The sequence below is a fragment of the Manis pentadactyla genome, chromosome 2 (genome assembly GCF_030020395.1).
Source record: "Manis pentadactyla isolate mManPen7 chromosome 2, mManPen7.hap1, whole genome shotgun sequence".
Classification (NCBI taxonomy): domain Eukaryota; kingdom Metazoa; phylum Chordata; class Mammalia; order Pholidota; family Manidae; genus Manis; species Manis pentadactyla.
Window position 1 is genome coordinate 156922237 of NC_080020.1, and position 25851 is coordinate 156948087.

The window sequence follows — 25851 nt, forward strand, 5'->3', positions numbered from 1 at the left end:
ATGCAGAAGGTGCATAGCTGAGTGCCCAGGTGGACCCCTCCCCACTGCCCACCTCCTGGCCAGGTCATGTCCAAGGTGCGTGGAAGGTCCCACAGCCTCACAGTCCATGATGCGGATCTGCATTCCATGCCCAGCTGCAGCTGTCCCCTCGCGTCTGGGGCCTTTCCTCACCCACTCCTCTGCTCTGTCTTTTCCTCCAGTTGTATATTAATCAGTACACATTCATGATCAGTCATGGAGCCTACAAACTCCTTTTGGAGACAGAGGTGAACACACTTTAAGTTCTAAATAAATGAATGCTACATTTGCTTGCGCCCCTTGGGTATTCGGAGGTGTTCCCTGATTGTGAGTGAGTTTATGCCCAGGACCCCTTTCACAGCTCCAGGTCACCTCCCCAGATTACCTCCTCCCATGATTTGCCCTTCTCTCCACACCCCAATGTGAAACACTCACAGACACTGGCCCACAGAGAGTGAGCCCACCGGGGGAACCCACTGTCCTTGCCAGTGACAAGGTGGGCACTGTGGCTCTGTGCCCTGTCTCAGTGTCACCACCTTCAAGTTCTGACCCCGGAACCACAGCAGCTGTGGGTGACAGCCTCTTGCCACACCCCAGAGGGCTCAGCTTGGCACCCCCATCCTTGGCTCCTGGAACAGGGGTCTGGACTGGAGAGTAGACAAAAATAATGATTACTTCCTCACTTCAAAGAGGAGGAGCTGGCAGGAATGAGCTCCCCACTATCACCCCATGAGGGACAAGTGTCACTTGACACTGACAGGCCTGCCAACTGTCTGTGGGTGTTAGGAGTGAATTTTCTGGTGAACCACCGTGGGCTGTCTCGGACCCTGGGAAGCGTTTGCGTCTCCTCTGGGCCCTTTACAGGGCTGACATGGGGCTGGGTGTCAGCTGGGTCCAAGCAGGGGGTTGTCCTGGACCCGTGTGAACCTGAGCAGTGGCTGGTGGCCATCACACATGGCCAGTCATGGACTGTTTTTATTTATTTATTCATTTATTTATCATCACATTTACATAGCCAATTATTTAACATGTTATTTATTTTACTGAAGTGTAGTTGACAGACAATATTATATTGGTTTCAAGTGATCTGACAGTTATCTACATTATTAAATGCTCCCCCCAACTAGTGTAGTTACTGTCTGTCAACACAGAAAGATGTTACAGAATTGGCTATATTGTCTATGCTGTACTTTCATCCCTGTGACTAATTTACATTATGATTGAGATTTTGTGCTTCTTTATCCCCTTCACCTACTTCACCCACCCACCTGAGCCCCTCCCCCACGGCAACCACCAGTCTCCCCTCAGAGACTACTTTTAGATGAGTTAATGAAGTGCTGAGTTAGAGGCCTGGAGCCTCTGTGGGCACACCTACCCGTGTGTGTGTGTGTGTGTGTGTGTGTGTGAGAGAGAGAGTGAGAGAATGTGTGCACATGTGCTGTGAAGGTGTGCTGTGTGAGCACACATGTGGGTGTACACATATTGCACCATGGACACACAGACACCAGGCAGATGCAGGCATCCCCCGCAGGTGCACACATCTGCTCTGTGGCCTCCCCAAACTGGCCCAGTTATTGGACTTTTGACACAAGGCCCAGGGAAACTGGCCACCTGCCATGCACGATCAAAACATCTGGGTGCCTGGCGTGGCAAACAGGGCTGTTTCCTCAGGCAGAGATGCTGCCCGGCGAGACGTGCAGCTGGCCTGTCAGTGGGCAGGGAAACGAGTCGTTTCCTGTGCCTTTGATGTTGGGCCCCTGAGTTTGTGCCCACTTTCCTGGCTCAGGAGAAAAGGATTCTGCAGGCCTGTGCTGGGCTTAGGTGCAGCTGCCAGCATTTCTGGCTAAGGACGTGAGGGAGCCCTTTCCAAAAGGAAGAAGGAATGAGATAAACACAGAACTGGAGGGAAGGAGGGATATGAGGGAGAGCCATAAACAGGCCCTTGTGGGAGGGTCCTGTGGGGAGTGTGCAGAGGCGAGTAGTGAACTGAGGTGCAAACCACACCTGAGTGTGTCTCATGCAAGCATGTGCTCAGTGGTTGATGGAAATGAGTCCAGTTTGCAATGTCCAGGGCTCCTGGGTGTCTGGCTTGGCTGGATCTCAAAATCCCCACTCATCATTTCCTGTCAGCTCTGGACTTTGGGCTGCCAGCCTGGAGGAGACTTCCCAGGGGGCTGAAAGGGTCTACTCACAATAGTGTCAGGGCTTGTGGGGGGTCCAGAGCACCTCAGCCACCAACCTGCTGGGTACTGTGGAGAAATGACATCCCTTCTCCTCTCCTCCCATGTGAAAAGCACGTTAGACCCATGCCAATGTGCTAACATTGGGCAAATTACTCAACCTCCAGCAGCAAGAAGAGTTTAGGAGTAGAAGCCAGAGCGAGTCTGTTACGCACATTCATGCATGGTGGCCTGCAGAGGACTATCTGAAAGCCCAAATATTGCCACTGCACACAGAGCAGGTGCAGTCCTCCCAGAATACACACATGAGTAGAAAGAGCATCTGCACCAGCAGAAAGGGGGCAACAGGCCCATGACTGGCATGTCCACATGAGGGCAAGTGGGCGGTCATGCGTGTGCACATGTGCATGTGTGTCCATGTGTCTTGGGGATGAAGGGACCCAGACGGAGCCCTGAGGAGTGTATGGAAAGTAAAAGCACTCAACACTCAGCTTAAGTGATTGTTTTTCTCCTGGAGGCTAAACTCATGGGCAAGTAGCCAACAGCCACATTAGGATAAGAAATGTAATCTGTTTATAATAAGTTTGCAAAATACATCTCACTGGTGTGGTGCGTGTGCAGAGCACCACCTCCTGCCTGGGCCTGGCATCCCTGGAAAGCCCACCAGAGTGAACAAGCCAGTGTTGGCGGAGCCCAGTCCTCCCACTCACCTCCTTTCTCAATCATCCACTTCCCTCTGGGGTGAAGAAATACATCCCCAAATGCGACAGCTGGGGTGTCAGAGCCCATGGAAGCTGCTGCTCCCTCCCTTGGGGACACCACTCCTGCTGCCACCATAGCAAAGACTTGAAATGACCTCTCCAGGTTGGAAGGCACCCCTGAGGTCACTCAGTCCCACCAACGTGGGAAGCCCAGGTCCTTGCAAACATTCTCCTACGAGGTCCTGGGCTCTGCCAGGTCTTTGCACTCCTGGACAAGCTCTGGGCTGCCCCTGCTGTGTAACAGTTGTCCTTCCTCTCACCTGGAGCTTCTAGATCTAGTGCCTGCCAATTTTCAGATCAATAACAAATAAAAAACAACAGTCACCATTTATGGAGCATTTACTGTGAGCCTAAACACTTCCCATGCATTATATCACTGTATCCCCCCAGCAACCTTTGAGGGACTTACCATTATTACCCCATTTTGCTGATGTGGAAGTGGAAGTTTGGAAGGCTTAAAAAACTTGCCCAGACTCCTGTCATTTGTGGGATTAGCATGGAGCCTGGGTTTGAATCTAGGTTTTCCCAATCCTGGAATCCCAGCTCCTTTCCAGAAAACTCTGCCAATTCTCTCCCTGCCACATGGAGATCCACAGAAGGTTTTTCTGAGAACTGAGCAGGCCCAGGGCACCCCACTCCTCTCCTGGAAACATTTTCTAGCTGTTTTCTAGGTCCCTCTCTGGCCTCTGTAAACTCATATCCCCAAAAGACATTCATTCCCTCTATTAAGAATTGACCAAACAATAAAACACAGTGGCTAAAAAGCAAGGGTGTTAGCATGAGACAGAACTGGCTTAGAATTCTGCTTTAGTCTCGTGCTAACATTGGGCAAATTACTCAACCTCCCTGTCTCCACTTCCCTGTCTGTAAGAACACAGAGCATTGCACTACTGCCTACCCCACAAGGTGGGTGGAGAGTTAAATGAGAAAAACATAAACAGCAACCTGGCCAGGATTTGCACTGAGCCACAGCTCTGATGACAGATGTGGTGAGGTGAGAAGGGCATGTGGGTGGATGTCCCTCCACCAAGTTTCTCTCCTTCCCCATCTTCTGACTTCTCCCACCCCAGGGTGGTGTCTGAGAAGGCTGACAAGGAGTTGAGACTTTCATCTTTGCCCAGTGTAAGCGAGCTCCTCCCAGAGTCAGCAGAGACCGTTTGAGGAGCCTGGATGTCTACCCCCACCCAGCAATAATGAGGCTGTCCTCCCTACACTCACTAGAGTGGTATCAGAGGAGGCCAAGGGCAAGTCAGGATTCTCTCCTCCTCTTAGTGGTAACAAGGTCACTGGGAGCAACAAGGCACTGCGACCCCTCCACTGGAAGGAGCTACCAGTGGGGGCTCTGTGGGGAGCCGGAACTTCTACCCTCACCCAGCAATAAGATGGAGACCCCCTTCTTACTTCTGCCTCTGTGTCAACAAAGGCAGAGTGGGGAACCTGGGCTTCTACCCCAACCTGGTAGTAATGGGGCAGCTCACCACTGCCCCTCACCTTCCCTTACTGGAGCAGCATCAGAAGAAGCCAGTTCAAACAGATGATTAAAATGATAGCCAGTATTTCACAACACAATATCCAAAATGTCAAGATTTCAATAGAAAATCTCTGAACATACCAAGAACCAGGATGATCTGAAAACAACCAATTAATAAAGAGAACACTAAGAGGGTAGAGATGTTAGAATTACCTGCCAGGCATTGCAAAGCAACTGCCATAAAAATGCTTCACAGAGCAATGACAAGTACTCTTGAAACAAATGAGAAAATAGGAAGTCCCAGGCAAGAAAGATAAAATACAAAGAAGAACCAAATAGAAATCTTACAACTTAAAAATACAGTTGTTGAAACAACAGCAGAAACCCACCTCAATTCAGGTACTCAACAGCAGAATAGAGGCAACACAGTGAAGTGGAAGATAGCACAATATATGATATCCAATCTGAGCAACAGAGAGAAGAAAAATGGGCTGGAAAAAAAAGGAACAGAGCTTCAGGGACCTGGGGGACTCTAACAAAAGGTCTCACTTCTGTGACATTAGAGTTCTGGAAGGAGAGGAAAAGAGGGCAGAACTCAAACAGTACTCAATTAAATAATAGATTGAAACTTCCAAACATGGTAAAAAGAACCCTAAACCCACAGATTTAAGAAACTAAGCAAACCTCAAACAGGATAAACCCAAAGAAATCCATATCAAGCTACATCACAGTCAAACTTCTGAAAAACAAAGAGAAAAAAAAAATATATATATATATATATATATGTGTGTGTGTGTGTGTGTGTGTCTGTATGCAAAACAGAAAGAAATGACACATTGCCTATGGGGGGAAAATTTGAATGACAGCAAATTTTCATTAGAAAACATGCAGGCCAGAGCACTTTCAAGTGCTGAAAGAAAAGAATGTCCAACCCAGAATCCTATATCCAGCTGAAAAGTCCTTTTTAGTGAAAAGATCCTTCAGGAATGAAAGTGAAATCAAGGCAATCTCAGAAAAAAATAAGAATATTTGTCACCAGCATACTATATAAGAATGGCTAACACAAGTTTTCTTAACAGAAAGGAAATAATAAAAGAAAGCCTATCAGCCCCGGAAGATGACTGGTTAGCCAGAGATGGGTAAGATTCCTCAAGGGAGGAACAACCTAAGACAGGCACAGTCGCAGGGGGCCATCTGGTGAGAAAATGGGTAGCAGCAGAGGTGAGGCTTAGAACCTCCCCCCTCATGTTCTGAGGGAAATCTTCTGCATACATAGATGTTTATTGCCCTTGTCTAGCTCGGATTAACACATAGTCTACAGGCACACACCTGATCATCTACATTTGCTCTCTTACAACACTAAACTCTGTTTTCTACCTTTATCTCGTATCTACCTACCACTTCAGCATTTTATTAAAAATAATAATAATAAAGAGAGAAATGTGGTATCCACATATAAATCAAGTTTAAAAATCAAATGAATATTCATATTTGAACTGTTTATAGTTCACAATGCATGAACAAAACCGAAAGCTTCTGTGATGACCGCCCTTGCACTGTTCATCATGTAACTTATTCACTATGTAAGAATTTGTACTCCATGTAAGAACTTGTTCGTTATGCATCAGAAGATTGGAGACTGACGAAAATTAGGCTTGGGGTGGATTAATGATTGTGCATTGAGTATTGACCCACCTATACAGAATTTTATTGTTGTTAACAACTATTTGATCAATAAATATGAGAGATGCCCTCACACACACACACACACACACACACACAAAAATATATATATATATATAAACACACTTCCAATTGTAAAATAAATAAGTAACCGGGATGTAATGTATAGCATAAGGAATATAGTCAAAATATTGTAACAACTTGGTAGGGTGATAGCTGGTACCTAGAATTATCATGTATATAAATGTTGAATCACTGTGTTGTACACCTGAAACTAATGTAATGTAATACTGTGTGTCAACTACCCTTCAATAAAAAAAAAAAAAAAAAAAAAAAGAAAGCCTATCAGAACATCACTAAGGAAGAAAGAATACAACAAGCAAAAATATTGGTAATATTGTGAAATACAATGAAATTTCCTTTTCCTCTCTTGAATTTTCTCAATTGACAGTTGAGGCAAAAACTTAACACTGTCTAATGTGATTCTAAATGTATGTAGAAGAAATATTTAAGACAATTATAAATGGAGAGGGTAAAGGGATGTGAGTAGGGGTAAGAGTCCCACACTTCACTCAAACTTATAATGACAGTAGTAAACTGTGGTTAAGTCTTAATAGATTCAGAAAAATCATTTGATAAAATCAAACAAATATGGCTGATTAACTCTCAGCAAAATAACAATAGATGGGAACTTCCTCAACCCTATAAGGGGCATCTAACTTATAGTTAACATCATTCTTGAAAGACTGAATACTTTCCTTCTGAGATTAGAAATTCTCACATATTCTGTTCTATATTGTATGGAAGATTCCATCCAGTGCAGTATGGCAAGAAATAGGAATAAAAGAGATCCATATTGGAAATACAGCATTAAAGCTGTCCTTACTTACCGATGACACAGAATACATGAGAGTCTATGTAGAAAATCCTATAGACCTAAAAAGCTACTAGAACTAAAAAAGTGACATTAATAGAAAAACAGGACACAAGAATAATGTACAAAAATAAATTGTCTTTCTGTGTACTTACAATAAAAGTTGGAAATTGAAATTTTAGAAATATTTATAATAGTATCACAAAGTGTAAAAAAGGATGAATCTGACAAAAGATGGACAAGATCTATGCATTGAGAGTTACAAAATATTGCTGAAAGTAATTAAAGAGAACCTAAATAGATAGATATTATGTTCATAGGTTAGAAGGCTCAGTATTTTTAAGAGTCAATGTAACTCTGATCAATATCTCAGCAGGGTTTTTTTGTAGAAATTGATAAACTGATTCTAAAACTTGAAAGGCAAAGGACTTGGAAGAGTCAAAACCACTTTGCAAAAGAAGAACAAATTTGGAGAATTAACATGGCTTGATTTCAAGACGTGTAAAGTTACAATAATCAGGACAGTGGAGTAAAGAGAAACACAATCATCAATGGAACTTCAGAATTAAGAGTCCCCAAACAGACCCATTAAAGTATGGACAACTGGTTTTTGACAAAGGTGCAAGTCAGTGCAGTGGAGAAATGATAATCTTTTCAACAAATGCTAAAGGCACACCGGGATATCCATAGGCAAAAAAAAAAAGAAAAAAAGAACTTCAGCCCACACCTTCCATTATATACAAAATTAATTCAAAACGGTTCATCATAGATTGAAATACCTACAGCTTCTACAAGAAAAAGAAGAAAATCTTTGTAACCTTGGGCTAGGCAAAGATTTCTTAGATACAACATCAAAAACACAATCCATAAGAGAAAAAAACTGGCATACTGGACTCCTTCAAAATTAAAAATGAAGTCATTGTTAAGAAAATGAAAAGACAAGCTATAAACTGGGAGAAAACATTTGTAACTCATATATTTAACAAGGTGCTTTTATGGTATAATAGATACAGAGCTCCCCAAACTGAGTAAGAAATCAAACAACCCAGTTAAAAAATGGGCAAAATACTTCAGCATTTTGGCATGCTACCAAAGAAGATTATGAGTGACAAGTAAGTGTATGAAAAGATGCTCGACATTATTAGTCATTAGAGAGATGCAAATTAATATCACAGTGAGATATCACTATGCACCTGTTGGAATGATCACAATAAAGCAGGAGGATACTAATAGTAACGGATGGCGCCTTGGAGTGCTGGAACTCTCACACACCACTGATGGGTTTTCAGAAATGATGGGCTTGCAATTAATCAAACTTTTGCAAACCCCACTCAAGGAATCACTGTTTTAATTCCCCCCCTGCTTAATTTCCTCTTCACAGGGCCATTGTAAAGCCAGCTTTCCTGTGTCACACAAGGCCACCTCCAGCACTCGTAAGCTTTTTCATCCAAGCATTCTAGAGTTGATCTAGTTTAGAAATAATCTTGCTGGTGTTTTCCTGGAAACACCCGATTATGAAGTTAGTATGGTGTGTTCAGCACTGCCCAGCCCCCTTTAGGTCTGCTTGTCTGTTGACCTGAAGTGTCTTGAAAAGTGACTCAGTACCCAATTAAACAAAAGAGGGGAAGGCAGAAGACACCACGACTCCTAGCAATCTCTTCCAGGCAGCTTTGAGGGTGGGGGACAACTCTGGGTGAGAGTCAGCTCCTGAGTGTGCCGCTTCTGTCTGTGTCCCGGTGCAGGCCAGGGGGTCGGGCTGAGGCCAGGAAGGGGCTGCTTTCAGCTGATAAACCAGCAGCCCTGTGGTTTTTCTGTCTTCAGCTGCCAGAGACGTCTTTGAAAGTCCTCTCGTGGGCCTGGGAGGGGGCACGCTTGAGGGAGGTACTTCTCCCAGGGCATCGCCTGCATATTGCCCGGCGGAGCAGTGCGCACGTCCCGGTGTGAGCCCCAAGCTCTGTTTCAGGCAAACCAGACACATTTTCTCTCTTAAAAGTTTGAACTCACTGTGGAGTTCCACGCTACGATCTGCCCCCGGGGGGGCACGGGAGGGAAGTGGCCGCGGCCAAGCTGGCCTTCCGCCAGCGCCCCACCCCTGCCCAAGCTGGGCTGCAGGCTCCGCTTTGCTGCCCTTTACTTTCCTGGAAGAATTCCAAGGAGTTCCAGGCACCCTGAAATGACCAGCAAACACTCTGGAGCTGAAATCAACCCACACGAAAAAGCCCATTTGTTTTTTTTTTCTTTTCTTTTGTTTTTTTGTTTTGTTTTGTTTTTAACCCATAGATGGTGTGTAAACGGAGCTGTCAATTCAGAAGCCCCTCCACCTCCCCAGGGCCAGGCGTGGGTCTGCAGAGCTGGGTATTTTTGGAATCTGCACAGAGGTCGCAGCTGGTGGACCCCGCGGAGCTGCTCAGGTCGGGCTGGAGCACACGTGGCTTTATTGAACGCAACACACCCCCAGCGCTGGCTTTTAACCCATGCAGCGCCCAGGGCTGCCGCCTGGGAAGCTCTGAGACACGCAGCAGGCCAGCTCTCATCCCTTGTCAGATTTCACTTTTTTTTTTGGAAAACTGTCAACAGGTTCAGATGACATTTGTATGGGAGGGAATTTATCAAAGATTCATAAGTAGAGCAATCTACTGGTAAAAATAAAAATCACTATAGCCTCTTGTGGGGTGGCAGAATATTCCATTTTTCTTTGGCAATGATGCATGATTGATTAAAATACACCCCTATGAAGTGCATACATTTCCATGGGACGTCTCCTGGGATCGAGGCTGCTTTGAGGTGCTTTGAGATTTGTCATCTGTTCTGTCCCCTGAGCCCAGCACAGGGCCCAGAACAGAGGGGCTCACACACCCCAGCTCTTCATCTCTGAAGTGGGACAACAATGCTCCTCTTACCCTCCCGAGAGTCTCCTTGTAAGGTCCCAGTTCACATGGGGGTAGGAGAGTTGACAGCGGCTGCACACCTCAGTCAAGTCTTGGAGCCTCCTGTTCCTCACTTTGCCCATCTGTGAAATAAAAGAAAGGATACAACTTTATCAGTGATGTTTCAGCTACTTTACCTAAAAAAAAGTCGGAGTCATCATTACAAAATATTAACTTTGTTCATTCTGGAGTGTGGGCACTTAAGGGGTTCGTTATGTTATTCCGTGTGTTTTTCTATATCTTTCAAAGTCTCCTGCCCCACTAAAAGAAAAGAAGAGGTAAGAAAATGAAAAAAAAAAAAAAACTTGTATGAAATCTGGTCTCCTCCATTTGGGCTCTTTCTGGTTCTGTGTACAGGGAAATGCTCAGTAAATCCAAGAGTCCTGAGACTCTGTAATGAGAGGCACTGCTATTCACCTTGTTTCTGTTCCTTCCATTGCTCTAGGAATTTACTAAGGCCCAGCAGTAAGCTTCACCCCACCTCCACCCCCGATGTCTGAGGCAGCTGTTTGCTCACCAAGCTGTTTGACTTGTTGGTGGGATAGGAATTTTCTGGTTGAAGGCACGTGAGTCTGGGATGATGTCATTTATAATCTGATTCAATTTCATACAACACCCACCCCTGCCTGGCAACAATCCTAACCTATACCAAACAGAAGCACACACCTGCACGAAGAGAAACCTCTATCTGTAGTGGTTAAAATTTGCTTTGCACAATAAAGTCCCAACTTTCTTGGGCTGAACAAAAACACTTTGCTAGAGAAAACTCACATAGACATTTCTATTCCTTTAACTTCAAAACAGCCAACCTAAATTAAGTAACAACGACAGCAAAAAGTTGTTTCCCACACACTTGCCCTGCTCGTACCACTAGTTTTCAGCCTGAAACAATTTCATGCTTGAGTTATTAACTTATGAAAATAGGCACAAAAGGGGAAAAATGTGAACAGATCCTCGGCTATATTATTAGTCATTGCCACAGCCGAATGCGTTCTGGTACAAAGGCGTGTTATTCTGCCTGAGTACCTCAGTTTTGAACAAAATGTAGCTCACTAATGGGTTATGCTTCAGATACCTTTCTGTAATCATTACGCTGCCATTCTCTGTAACTGATCCTATTTTTTCATTAGGAGAGTGTACATTAGGCAGGTGTGCGTTCAGGCGCATGTGCATGCACACACATATCTTTTAAGTCCACCTTTGTTTGAGGCTGAAAAGAAAGATCATGGAGCTGTCAGTCATTTTCGGGAAATACCGCTGTATTGATGATGACAATATTGGAAATCAGAGTAGGGGATGGATAGGAATGTAGAGCCCGAGAAAGCTGCTGAATTGGGAGTAGCCACATGAGTGAATGCAGGGGATCTAGAAGCAGTCTGCAGGAGATGGAGAGAGAGTGGAAGTCTGACCTGGCTCTCCATGGTCTCTATTGAGCAGGGGCAGTACTAGACTGGAGTTCTCCTGGCCTGGGCAGAGGCCCCTTGGCCACCTGTGGAGTGCTCCCAGGTCTCTGGAGGAGCGACAAGATTGCAGGCAACAGTTCCCTATTTGGAGGTTTCTGGCTTAGGCTTAGAGGTGTTGCCCCAAACCCATTTGAGTCAAATGAATAAAGGAGCCAAGTTTTGAGCCTGCTGCTTTTTGCTTCTGCAAAGCCCACAATTGGTTATAGAAATCAAGGCCTTTGAGTGTTAACTTTTTTGGGGAAAAAAACCCCCAGCAAAAATAGCAGGTGAGAAAACTATCAGGCAAAAGAAATAGAGAAGGGATATGTGAAGCCGGAGAAGATCAAGGTTTTCACAAACAAGTATAAATCATTAGAACAGCCTCCTGAACAGGTCAGAGGTCTCCCTGGGGCTGGGGATCCTGGAAGCAGCCCTCTCAGAGTAGGGAGCCACCCCCAATTGTCAGTCAGCAAGAGAAACCCATAGCATCTTCCCCCTGGATTAAGATAATGGGATTTTCCACCAGACCCTTGCCTGGCCTGGAAGGGCAGTAATTGGGAACCAAATGTTCTCCTTTAACCTCTTTTGAAGTGTTAATGAATGCTTTGATTTTGTTCTTTTCTCCTCATTAAGACAAATGTGGCTCCACTTTGCCCTGGGAATCTAATCTCACCTCCCAAACCAGCTGCTCATCTTCTGGCTCAGATGAATCCAAACCCTGGGAAGGTGGCTTGTCACCCGCCTCCCCCAACCGCTCCCCCTCAGGTGGCAGGAATGCCCACCTTACCAAAGGCCATGCTGCCAGGGCTCTGTCTAGGGTCCCCGTACCTTGCACTGCTCAGAGCTCAAGACACATCCCCACGGAGCCCCAGCTGGCAGGAAAACGCAGAGGTGCCTGTGGTGATTCTCGGCCCAGAAGGTCCCGCTAGGTACTTAGCAACGTGGGCATATTACAGCTCCCAGACTATGTACCCTGTGCAAGTGACCAGGCTAGACAGAACTCAGGAAGACAGAGCCCCCAGAAGACCTGGAATCTTTTGAGATTGCGAAGCCCAGCTGTGCCCTCACCCTGTTGTCAGCCTTGGCACACTGGGGCAGCCTGGGCCTCACAGGTGTGGCCGAACTGGCACTGGAAGTGGTGTTGCTTCTCCCAGCTGGCATTGAACCTTTGGGGCTCATCTGCCATCATAGCCCCAGCCGTAGCTCCTTCCCTTCCTCTCAATGCCCGAGCAATGGCACTGCAGACTGGAGGAGGCTAGAGTGCTGTGGTCACACAGAGACCACAGAGGGCAGATCAGGCGCCCCTCACACCCAGTGCCAGCCACTGGGGAGGCAGAGGCCATGGAGGGAGAGAAGGGCCAAGATGACCAGGGGGACCCCCTGAAGTGGACGGAGACCTGGGCTGCTGCTGAATTCCATCAGGTGGGAAATGGGAAGGTGGAGAGAAGAGCGTTACTTGACAGCACTCCATCAAACAATCAGACTGGGAAAACTGAACCCATCTTCTCTCTCCCCAACCCTGCCGTCTTAGTTGTAATCTCCACAGCCAACAGGCCAGAAGGCCTGCTGGCTGTGTGTCTCCACACTGAAGTCCCCCACCATCAGTCCTAGATCGGTGTCAGGTTTAGGCCCTCTGCCCCTATTTTTATTTTCACTGTCTCAGTCCAAGGGGACAGTTCAGGAGCATTAAATACATGCATATTGTTATGCAACCCATCTCCAGATTGTTTTCATCTTGCAAAACTGAAACTCAATGCCTGTTAAACACTACCTTCCCATTCTCCCCTCCTCCAGCCCCTAAGAGCCACCATTCTACTTTCTGTTTCTATGCATTTGACTACTCTACATACTTCATAGAAGTGGAATCACACAGGATTTGCCTCTTTGTGACTGGCTTATCTCTCTCAGCATAATGTCCTCAAAGATCATCCATATTGTACCATATGTCAGAATTTCCTTCCTTTTTGAGGCTGAATAATATTCCATTGTATGCATAGACCACATTTTTTTTCTCCATTGCTCTGTTGATGGACACCTGGGTTGCTTCCACCTTTTGGCTCTTATGAATAACGCTGCCATGAACATGAGAGTGCAGATATCCCAAGAGACCTCATTTTCAGTTCCTTTGGCTATATATCCAGAAGAGGAATTGCTGGATTATATGGTAATTCTATTTTTATTCTTTTGAGGAACCACCATACTGTTTTCCACAGCAGCTGTACTGTTTCATATTCCCACCAGCACAGTATGAGGGTTCTCATTTCTCCATAGCCACACCAACATTTAATATTTTGTTTTTTTTTAATTAGCCCTCCTAATGGGTGTGAGGGGGTATCTCCGTGTCATTGTGATTTGCATTTCTTTAGGGATACTGACTATTGTTTCATGTGCTTCTGAGCCACTTGTCTATCATCTTTGAAGAAATGCCCCTTCAAGTCCTTTGCTCATTTAATTTTTAAATCAGATTATTTGTTTTTTGTTGTTGCCAAGTTATACGGGTTTTTAGCATTATTTTTTCAGCTGAAAAAACCAGAAAGGGTCAAAAAGGTGGATAGCTTGCATGCTCAAGTCTCCCCTCGGAGGCTGCGTATGTCCTGAGCCCAGCCCGCATGCAGAGGGCAGCCAGAGAGAGCTACGGGACCATCCTTCCAGCCACAGTCTCAGAGCAAACACAATCCTCCAGCTGTACGCCCTGTGTTCAAACTGCTGTTTGAAAACCAACCGCTATTTGAAACTCATGTGCCAAACTGCTATTTGAAAACCAATGGCAAACACTGCTTGCAGAGAACTCAGGAGCGTGTAATACCCACTTTAGTGATGGTTCCACTTTCTTGTTCTTCCCTCCTCCAAGGAAGGGCAGAGAGAAAAAGCTGCTAGTGGAAAAATACATTTAAACGGATCAGTGCCAGGAAACCATTTGCACATCTGTTCTTAACAGGTTTCAGCTGAAACTACTGAAAATGTACATAGATCTGCTGTGTGGAACCAGTTACATATGGTAAAACTGTAACTTGGATTTGGTGGTGGGGAAAAAAACCCTCTCCAGATTTGGTCTCCACACAGGCTCCCAACATTTTACCACAGATGTTGGTGAGGGAATTGGATTTGCTGCAAATTAAAAGGTTCTAAATTATTTGAGATGAGTTACAAACTCAAGATGTCCCAACAGCCTTTCTGCAGCACATAATTAGGGCCGGGCCTCCAGGCTGGGTCAAGTCTTTTGTTACTAGAGACTAGACAGAGCTCAAATTGTCTGAGCAATTCTGCCTTTACTCCCTCGACGAGCAGTTGAGGGGGAAGATGGCAGGTGGGCTGCTCACACAGAGTGCCCAGGTGTCGTCCATGCAGAAGGACACCCGAGGCCCCTAAGGACAGCAGGCAGCGGGGAGGGAGGGCTGGCTGCAGGCCTCTTTACGCAGGCTCTACACTCCTTCGTGAGCCCTGCTGGCAGCCACCCTTGGAGGCCACATTGCCTCCCTCATAGAGACAAGAGAAAAGTAGATTTGCCCAGGACCCCAGCAATAGCAAGGAATGAAGTGCTCTGAAGTAAGGAAGATTTTCTTCCTGTCTAAATGTCCCCTGGCACAAGGTTACAGCTCACATACCCACAGGGCTCAGCAGAAATAGGAGTAAGGGACTGTGGGCAGCTCCTTAGTGGCTTTAGGGAAGGTGGAGGACTCAGACACTGTGGGCCCAGATCTTCTGGTTTTTGTAAAGACACCCAGAAATCACTAGATTTTTACACGTTGGCTCAGGTATTGAAATCAAACAAAAACCCAGACAGACCCTGCTGGGTGCCTCCAGAGGTGGGGGACACGGGCTCTGTGGGCTATGCTCCCTCTACAGATGGGAACTTGGGGGTCGGAATATCAGGATTCTTAGGTCCTGGTGCAGGACGACTCTGTCACAGGCAGCCCGAGTCACAGCTCAGCACCCTCACCCCTTGCTCCCTTCCAAAGCCTTTTGCAGCATCCTCACTAGACTCCTCCCTCGGCTTTAGCACACTGGGAATACACATTCATCTATAGACATTTATCTAATAATTTATCTCTATGAAGTGAAATCAGTTTATAAAATGCACCACAGGACCTGAGAATAGTGGTCACATGGCCTCAGAAATAATCAACCAAAATTGACATCTGATAACATCCCCCCACCGCACCCCCAGGGGCTGGGCTGTGATTGGTAGAGTTTTCATTCCTGATGGACCTCACGCTTTGGAAATACACCTATTTTTGTTCATTGAAAATCATATTTCTTTTTAATAAGCAGCCGAGTGAAAAACAATTGTGAATGGCAGCTTCATTACATGTGGATTTTTAGAACAAAGAGAATATTGCTCACTCTCCATGACCTGGTCGATGATACTGAATTTTAATTTTAAAATATTAATGTGTTAAGTCAATGACAAGGAAGGTGTGATCCCAGAGCTATAAAAGAAATCAGGACCACAAAATAATGTTGACAGGCTGCCTCGATGATCCATTCAGTGCTGCTTCATATTTGTCCTCTCTTCTTGTTCATTTGAAAATTTCAATTTTGAACTAATAGGGACATACTCCAAGCAGTGTAGACTTCAGATGGGGAGGCTGGGGAAATCAGAGGAGGGTAAGAGGAGGGGGAGCCTTATTTGCCCTCTGGGGGCCTCGATAACCAGCCTGTGCAAAGGATCAGTCATTGTCTTAAAGGGCAACTACCCCCCAAGTGGCTCTGTCCCAGGTGCCCCTAGAAGAGCTCTTTGAAAGCTCAAGTTTTTCTGAGCAACCAACTTGGGGCTGCATCCAGGTGACTGGCTTAAGGTCCTCTTAGCAGGCCTAATGACTGGAAACAAATTCTTTTGAAAGAATAGATTAAATGGTGTATGGACCAGCGCAGGATGTTCATCCCAGTCCAAGTTTCATTCATTATGATATGAGTCCTCTTCTGGGATGATGCAATAATTTAATAAAATATCCAGGTGCTGAAACATACACTGAGTTTAGGAAAGGCTATCTAAACAGGCAAAAGTGGTCAGCTTCTCAGAACAGGGCTCTAGGACATGATGTACAGTTCCTGTCCCAAAGCCCCAGGGAAGAATGGCCATTGGCCCCAATCACAAAGCTCATGATAGTAAGGGGCACATGGCAGAAGAGTCACAGCCACCAGAGCCTGGGCAAGAAAGAAGCAGCTTCCCTGTGTCTTGGGAGCCCACCTCCCACGTGGGACAGGGGAGAGGGGTGCAGGTGCTGTGAGACCTGGGTCTTGGGGATGGTGGTGCTGGCCTCACGGTGTGGGAGCATCTGCTTCCTCCCGAGAGAACAGGTGTTCGGGAGAGGACAGTAGCACTAACCACAAGCCAGAGCGGTGCCTTGGCCTTCCCTGAGGAGGAGACCAGAATGCATTCAGAGTCCAGGATCCAAGCCAGAGGCAGGAAGCAGGGCTTGCAAAGGCCCTGAGTCGGGACGGTGCCAGTGTAGAGCGGGCGAGCCATAGCTAAGACATCAGGGAGATGCTAGCTGAGCAGAAAGGAAGCTGAGTTCTGTTCTAAGAGCACTAGGAAGCCACTGCTGTGTTCCAAGCAGCAGAAGGACACGGCTCCGCTTTGCATTTCCCAAAGATCATGCTGCTTCTGTCCACAGAGTACAAGTCAGAAGGGATAAGAGTCAAGGTTGTGGGTCAAGTAGGAGGTGATGGGATAGGAGACCAAGGGGTTGAATTTTACAGGGAGACCAGTAAGGTGTGGTGGGGACCTGGATGAGGTGGGTGAGGGAAGCGTCCATGGACAAGGCATCATGCCCCTGGTTTACACACTGGGAAAAAGGACTCAATAATTTCCACTTCCTGGAGCAGTTGTGAGGATTAGAAATGGTGCCTGCCAGGCCTGGCCCTCAAAGGCTCCCAAAAAGCGAGAGTCTGGCTGCATTCCACTGCTTCCTTTGTCCCCACGAGCACAGAAGACCATTTCGCAAGCTGCTTCTGACCCCGTCCCTGCAATGTGGGAAGTAGGGCCTGGGCTGGGCTGGGCCACAGGCAAGTTTGGATGGTGCTTTCTGAGAAGTCATGTGCGTACCCACAAGCAGACAGTGACGCAATAGACTTCCAGGTTCTTACACATTGTGGTGGTTATGCAAAGAAAGTGAAGAGAATGCTGCTGTGGACCAGCCCGGTTATTGCCATCCCTGAGCCCGCTCTGCCTACAGTCAGGTTGCACTGGAATACAGCAGGTTAGCCGGACCCAGCACCTGTGCTTCAGGCCAGGAGCCCTGAGTCTACTCCCTGCAGTGCTGTCCCCAGCATACACACATGGAAAACGGGGACAGGGACTAGGTAAGGGCAGCAGAATTCCCACTTCTGGCTCAGACTTGGCAATCTAGGCATGCACGGGCCTTGCACACAGGTCCTCAAGGTCCTAACAAACGGGGGATGCTCAGGAAATTTGTGAACAGGAGAAACCAGGCCCTATCCTGTGGGGTCCTCCTTCCTTGGGGCCTAGGAAGGCTCCCTGGGCAGGGAGGAGAGGTGTCAGGGTGCCTGGTAGAGGGCGGGGAGGAGGGCCCACAGGGCAGGGCGCCAGCTCCGAGTGCAGTTCGGTGAAGGGCACATGACCAGTTTTCTCTGAGCTGGCACATTTTCCATTCTAAATATAGCCCAGATGACCCAAGACATCTCACCCTCGCAAGGAGACCCAAGGTTCTGTATTTTTCAGTGTTTCTGTGATTTTTGAAAAGACCTGAGGCTTTTCACTCTTATCCCCTGACCCTGCGGACCCTGGATCCTAAAGGATGACATCCACCTGCCTCCAGGGAGTAAATCCCCAATATTTTGCCAGCTTGCCTTCTCCCTCCAGCAAAGTGAAGCAAGGCTTCTGCTCATGCAGGAAGGGGTGCCCATCACCCACCCCACCCACCACCCTTGGGTTGGTTCACCTCTGGTGTCTCAGGAGTGAAGCCCAGCCTGGTGGGTTTTGATTGGACAGTGGATTCCGCCTCCCTTCAGGACCTTGCTGCAACATCCAGCTTATCGGTCTGTCATGTCTTTATATCACAGGATGCAAGTCTTCTGCAGAGGAGGCACCCACCACAGGCCTCAGGCCCAGTGGCCACTCTTGGCTCAGAGGCCCTTCACTGCCTGTTTGCAAGCAATGGGACAGTTTTCCATGTCTGAGTGGGGCTCTGCTTACAGTTGCACAAGCACTTCTGGGGAAGTTCAAGTTTCCAGAGGCCTGCCATTAACTCTGACAGCACCAGCACTTCCCAGGCAGGGCGCCTGAAGGCGTGTGTGGAGACGCATTATAACACACAGCAGAGTGGTTATCTCAAAGGGTTAATGACCAAAGACTCAAGGACAGTCCTGCTAAGTTATATAGAGCAAGCAGTGCCCGAAGCAGGCAAGAGGAAAAAAAAGGAGATAGAGAAAAAAAACCACAGGGCTACCCTTCCCTCCCCCTCCTGCCAACCCCCAACCCTCCCTCTACAACACTATATATACAGACCACAGATTGGGCATAGTTAAATTCGGCACGCAGAGACTATAGCAAAGAAAGAAAACATATCAAGTTACGCAGAGTCCTATTCAGATCTGGGCCTGGGCCCCGCGTGCACAACGCCCGGCAGAGAGAACAAGGCTCAGTGTGTTGTCAAAACGCACCCTTCAGCTTTGCCTTCCCTACAGTCACTTGCTGGCGGGGGCCCGGGCAGCAGGTTAATTCCCTGCCCTGCAGGTGGAGACAATAAAACAAACCTAACTGGTGTAAGAGGCTGCAGGAAACCTTTCTTCGAAACTTGATCCACCTCCAGAGAGGAAACACACACACGGACTTTGCTCTGGACAGTAATCTGTTTTCTTAGGGCAGCAGGGAGAGGCCTGGCGGCCAGGGTAAACAAGGCAACACAGAGGCAGGGTTCTTGGCAGGCGGAGCTGTAGGAGAAGTTTGAAAAGACCACTTCCTACACTCTGTTCCCAAACCAAGAATAAGCTGTCAACCTAGCAGGATGGGCGCACTCCGGGAAAAGTTGGTGGAGAGAGAGGGGGGCCCAAGGCAGAAACTTAAGCCACAGGTGCATGCCAGGTTGCCCCCCTCCTTCTGCAGGCCACCTCACCTGGCCAGAACCCAACCTGAAAGGCTGCTCCCCTCAAAGTTCCCTGAGTGGGGAGAGAAGGCCGGGGCTTCTGAAATGCAATCCGGGTGGGTTTCAGCCTCGGCTTGGAGCAGCTGGACAAGCCAGCAGGCAGAAGGCAGGCTGCCAGCGAGGACTGGCTCAGCCTATGCTGCATGCAAAGTGGAGTGTGGGGAAGGCCAGGTATGTTTTAGTCATCAGTGTCCCTGCCAGAAGGCACTTAAGACACCCCGAGCAGAAGAGACAGCCACAAGCTAGCACTTGCTGGTCAGGACTGCACAGAAGGCCAGCCAGCAAGATGACATTCTCTGTGTTGCCCAGTGTGGGTGTTTTCAAAGCCATTCCATGTTGTTATCCTATTTGGGCTTCCCCTGGCCCTGTGAATGGAGCTGGGCAGGGCACCATCCCCATTTCGCAGTAAAGGAAGTTGAGACACAGCAAGACCACATCTTGCCTGGGTGGGTACAGCTGGTTCAGAGAGCAGCTGTTACCCTGGCCCTCTGGACAGGTGCACTGCAGGGGCTGGTCCCAACCACCCCAGGCAGTGGCTCTCACTTCCTGGGCTGTGCCCGGGTCACAGGGTCATCTTCGGCTGTCTTCAAGGCGGGCCTGCAAGTCCTTCCCTAGCCCTGGTCCCCAGCAGTGGAGGGCGTCCAGTGATCTCCCAGTTCGCACTGAGATCTGCCATAACCAGAGCTCAATTATCCATCTGCAAGGCAGCGGCTGGGGTGGTGAGTGTGTGCAGAGCAGCATCCAACAGGAAGGGACCCGCACTTTGCATCCTGTTCCCAGCCCGTGACCTGATGGGCACGCACGCTTGTCTCCCTGTGAGGAAGGATGCTGTTACGTGTTGAACCGTGCTCCCCAAAATTCATATGCTGAATTCCTAACCCGCAGTACCTCAGAATGTGGCCTTAGTTGGAAACAGGATCATTGCATGTGCCTGGTGTCCTTGTAAAAATAAAAAAGGGGACATTTTGACCCAGAGACACACACACAAAGTGAATACTGCATGAAGACGGAGGCAGAAGTTGGAGGGATGCAGCTACAGGCCACAGATGCCACAGGTGGCCACCAGCCACCCGGAGCAGGGGACAGGCAGCAGCACGTCCCTCACAGTCCACCCCACACCTTGATCTCACACTCCAAGCTTCTAGAACTGAGACAGTCCATTCCGGTTCTAAGCCACCATTTGGGATCCTTTGTCACAGCAGCCTTGGCAAACTAATTCCGATGCTGAAAAGGCCAAGCGGGTCACCCATGTCTGTGGTCATTTTACCTTTAAAACCAACTAGGAAGCCCCTTCAGTTCTGCTCCATAGACGTTGACTCTGTTTTGTTGTCTAAGCAAAGAGTAAAACTGTGCAACTGCAGGCCTAGTCCATGAGCCCTGTGCTCCAGACCACCAGGGTCTTTAGCCAAAAGAAGGAAGGGTCCCTCTTTCTTCTCAAAGCCTAAACCCTACTTTGTTCTTAACAGGAAGTATATTCTAATTCTACAACCCAACCAATGCAAGACAAGCACCTATCTCCTCTCCTAGGCACGGGGGGCCCTCTGCAAATGACAATGTGGGAGAAAGAAATCCTGCTTTTTCAACCAACTTGTTAGGGACCCAGCCCCTTGCTACCTTTCCAGTTATTCCAGCTAGTTTTCAGGACACCTGAAAACTCATTCGTTCACATGGCTAAAATCATGAAATATGGTCAGGAACTTTAAGTATCAGCTGGCCCAGGTGGTGAATGAGGTCACACAGAATATCAGAGAATAGGTGCATGTGGGGACTGGGGTACCAGTGCCTTGTAACCTGACCAGATATATAGTCTTTCACATAAAATGTCCTCTGCTTGATAGGAATCCTTCCTGGTACCTCAACACCTTCCTTCCCCGCCGCCACACCCTGTGCCTTTGCATCAGGCCTGGGCCTCCCTGCCCCTGGGGTCATGGCAAGCCATTCCTCTCCTCCCAGTGTCTCCCAGTGATGCCAACATCCTCTCAGATGAGGGAAGTGCCCACAGAATTTGCCACCACCCCCAGAACCCTGGCCACCCCTCCTAGTGATGGAACTTTGGGCCTGGTGGTACCGAGGGTGGGGTTCTGGTGCACTAAGGTGGACCATCAAATAAGCCATATCATTATACTTGATGCCCAAAGGCCACCTTTCTCCCTTTCTTTTGTTGCTCTCTACCTGAAATCAACCACTTGCTCTACATTTGCCTCCCAAATACATCTCTGTTATCCTTATTGAACCCCCCAGTGTCCTGCTTTATAGACAAGTTCTGGGTTATTTTGCCTCCACCAAGCATGGCTTAATGCATTACAGAATCATGCTTTTATCAGCTCCCTGTCCCCACCTCCCACACACACACAGATTAGTGACTTGCACATGGAAGTTAATCATAAAGATTTGTTGGAGTTTGACGCAACCTGAATTTCTTCCCTACATTTACCCTACATCACCTGTTTTGGTCCCAAATCCTTCCCACTTTGGAATTCGGCCAGCTCATTTATGGATGTTGATATATCCTAACTTAGAACAAATATAGAGGAGTATTAAATGTAGCTGATTTCCCATTAATTCAGAGAAGAAAGCACTCATAGACTCTTAGAGCTGGAAGATTCTTTAGAAAGTCTTCTGTAATGAGACTTTATTTCTCAATGAGACTGTAATTTCTGTAATGAGAAGCCATGTGAATCATGCAGGGTCACCCGGCTGATTAAGTAGCAGAAAAGAGCCTGGAACGCAGATGTTCTGGTTTGAAGGGAGGCTGTTCATCCTGTAGATGCAGATACCATCTGTATGGCTACAGTGTGGCTTTCTAGAACTTTCCCTTTATTGGCCACTGGACATTTCAGTTTAACCTTAACATAGTTCCACTTAAGTCCAGATGCCAATGTCCCATCGTGTCCACAGGGCCGGCACACAGGCAGCGGGAAGAGGGAGCCACCCCCAACATTACCGGGTCCCACAGATCCTGTTCTGAGCTGCAGGGATGTCCAGCTCTACCCCACAGATCCACGGACAGGACTGACAGGGAGTGTCTTCCATTCAAAGGGTCACGCAGATCTCAGAGGAGGCATAAAACAAAAAGACAGTCTTGTAGGCGTAGACACGTGCCTTGTTGTTTTCAATTGGAGCACACGTTTTGCATCAAGAGACGGGCTTGTGGTCAGGTAGGGAGAGCTGAAGGGAGATTCAAAGGTTCTTCAGCTCTCAAAAGATCTCAACCTCTTCAAAGTTTCAACCCACAGAGCAGTCAAGCCGTTTCATCCTACTCAGCAGAAGCACCCAGCCCACACTCTCAGGTGCCACGTGCATGCGTGGGGACCCAGCTATGGTCCAGAAGTTCATACAAAGGAAATAGGGTGGTCACCTCACTACAGATATTTTCCCCAGAGGATTTAATTCACCCTTTGGGATTTGATAAGCTCCCTAAGGCACATTCACATGCACAGAGCAGGTGGTATCTGTTGTTAGGGAGGCCACTTCAAGCCATGGGTGGTGATGGTCTCATGAGCTCACATTTGAGGGAACGGGTCAGGACCCCAGACAGGTGGGCACTGGTCAGAGCCAGAGTCAGGAAGGACAGCTGACTAGGAAAAGGGAAAGGCTTTGCATTCAATTGTAATCACTTTCTAGCCTCAGTGTTCTCATCTGCAAACTGGGGACAATATAACTTCCTTCCATGGTATTTTTGGGTTTGACCACATGAGACCATTACCTATGAAAGTGCTGGCACAGCAAGGTGAAGGGCAGTTCTGAGGACAGCAAGGAATTGTAGCACCAGTGCCAGCTTCTGGCTGTCTTCTTTTAGAGATGATTGTTTCCAAGGGGAGGGAGCTGCAAGATGGTGCCTCCAACCTATGGGTCAATATGAAGCATAAGTTTACCACTGACACTGCACCCAAAAGGCTTTGTGGTCAGAAGGATGCGTGGAAAGCTGCATGGCCAGGTGATGGGTGGGGCCAGGAGAGCCCAACTCGAGGGCTGGGGCCACTGCTCGCACTCTGCTACCTTGGACAGTCACTTTGCCTTCATGGCTCTGTTTGCCCGTCTGTAGACAGGGGCAGACTGCACACAGCACAGGGTCACGGCAAGCCTCCTGCAGAACCAGGCAGGGGGACAGCTGGAAATGAGGAGGTGCTGGAACATGCGTGACATTACTGTTGTTCTGAAAGGAAGGGGAAGGGAGACCCCAGCCAGGACTCCACATGACATTTAGTTTCATGTTTCCTCAGGCCCCTCTTGGCTGTGACAATTTCTCAGACTGTCCTTGCATTTGATGACCTTGACAGTGCTGGTCAGGTATTTTGTAGACTGTTCCTAAATTGATTTTTGTCTGGTGTTGACTCATGATCAGGTTGGGATTACGGATTTCTGGGAGGAAGACCAGAGAGCAGAATGCCATTCGCCTCATGTCATGTCAGGGGTACATGACTCACCACTCCTGGTGTTGACCTTGGTCGTCTGGCTGAGGCAGCATTTGTTGCATTTCTCCACACTATAGTTTCTTTCCTTCCTGCACTCTTTGAAAAGAAGTCACCCGCCCAGCCCATACTGAAGGAGTGGAGAATCATGCTCTGCCTCCCCGGTGGCAAGGTGGCTTCACTGATTATTTGAAATGGTGCTGCACGGGAGGTTTGTCTCTCCTTCTCTGCTCATGTCTTCATATTATCAGTATGGAATATTATCATATTCACATATGCATCAGTGTGGAATCATGAATACTTATTTTATGCTTATATTATTTATAATCCAATACTCATTTATTTTATTGTTCAAATTATCCCGGTTGTGGCCATCAAGAGCTCTTTCAAATGGCTGCTGTGTTCCTTTGACACACCTCCATCATCTGTTTTTCTGAACACTTTCTTATGTTCTGGCATTATAAGATGCTCCAGCCTCATCTTGTATATTCCCCACCAACCTGGAATCAACTATGTCTCCAAGAAGTCCTAGTTCCTTTGGAAAATGGCATGAAAATCTAAGATCTGGGCATTAGGTGTGCTCACTGCTACAGGGGCTTCATTTCTCTTAGGCTCTCTTAGCTGACAGAGCAAGGAAATATATGTGCTTATACCAACCCATACTCTTAAGTATTTCGTAGGCATCCATCTGTATCCATGTTTAGCTAAACCTGCGTCCTTACTGATATCTCCAATGCTAATCCATTACCACATCAATCATCCCAGCCTTCCTCCTTTGCTTGTTTGTAAACTCTCATTCCAAAAATGAGAAGTTGGCCCCCACCATCTGCCATCCTTTCGCTCTACTTTTCAGTTCCAAATTCATGACTAGTGGCTTCAGCATTATCAACTTATACTCCCATAGGAAACTACTTTATCAGCTACAATGCAGTGTTACGTGCAATTCCTTCTGCTTTTGATCTTACAGTCCCCACTATTTTCAGTGTTATTTAGGTCAGCGCCTCTTGGACCCAGCCCCGCAGTGAGGTGATGCCATGTATCTGTAATACAGTTGGATTCTTTTCTCATATTCAACATTCCATCCCAGAATCCTCCAGCCTCTTAAATGATTTTTTAAAATTTGCTTACATTTCAAAATTTCCCTGAGATGAGAACTTGGATAATTGATTTCAGATCTTTCTTTTTTTATAGTGTATGCATTTAACACTAAATTTTGCTACTCTGCATTTTGTCACCATGTATTGCTTTGCTAGTTTTCTAAAATTGTATGTAAATAGAATCACACAGTTTGTATCTTTTTTCTCTGATTTCTTTCATTTAGCATAATTATTTTTAGATTCATTCATGTTCTTGTATTTATCAGTAGTCTGTCTTCTTATTGCTCAATAGTGGTCCATTCTATAGATAAGCCACTGTCTATTTTTCTATGTACTTTTTTATACCTTAGGATTATTTCCAGTTTGGAGACTTTAAAAATAAGGTTGCTATTAGCATTCATGTGAGAGTCTGTGTGTGGACATATGCTTTCATGTCTATTGGGTAAATACCTAGGAGTAGAATGACTGGGTCATATGGCAAGTGTATGTTTAACTTTTAAGAAATTGCCCATCTGTTTTCCAAAGTGGATGTAGCATGTTACATTCCTACCACAGTATATAACCTTCCAGTTACTCCACATTTCAGTGTGGCCACTATTTTTTATTTTAGCCATTGTAATAGGTGTGTGATGGCATTTCATTGTTGTTTACATTTGCATTTCCCTAATTACTAATGATATTGTGCTTAGTTGCCATTCATACATCTCCTTTGATGAAGTACATGTTCAGTTCTTTTCCCCGTTTATATAGTTGGGTGTGTTCTTATTAACAGCTCTTTTTCTTTTTAATATTTTGGGTTTGAGTCTGTTCCAAATACATGATCGGCAAACATGTTCTTTTAGCCTATGAGTTATCTTTTCATCTTCTTAACAGTGTCT

The 25851-nt window shown here is 46.9% G+C and overlaps 1 long non-coding RNA gene across 4 annotated transcripts in view; it reads right to left on the reverse strand.

Moving 5' to 3' along the window:
- Positions 1–25851, reverse strand: part of LOC118922794 (uncharacterized) — a 164457-nt gene that overhangs the window by 37887 nt on the left and 100719 nt on the right. For all 4 annotated transcript variants that reach the window (XR_008995752.1, XR_008995753.1, XR_005028888.2 and 1 more), the window contains exon 3: positions 9888–9997. This is a non-coding gene — a long non-coding RNA (uncharacterized LOC118922794). The remainder of the gene's footprint in view (positions 1–9887; positions 9998–25851) is intronic.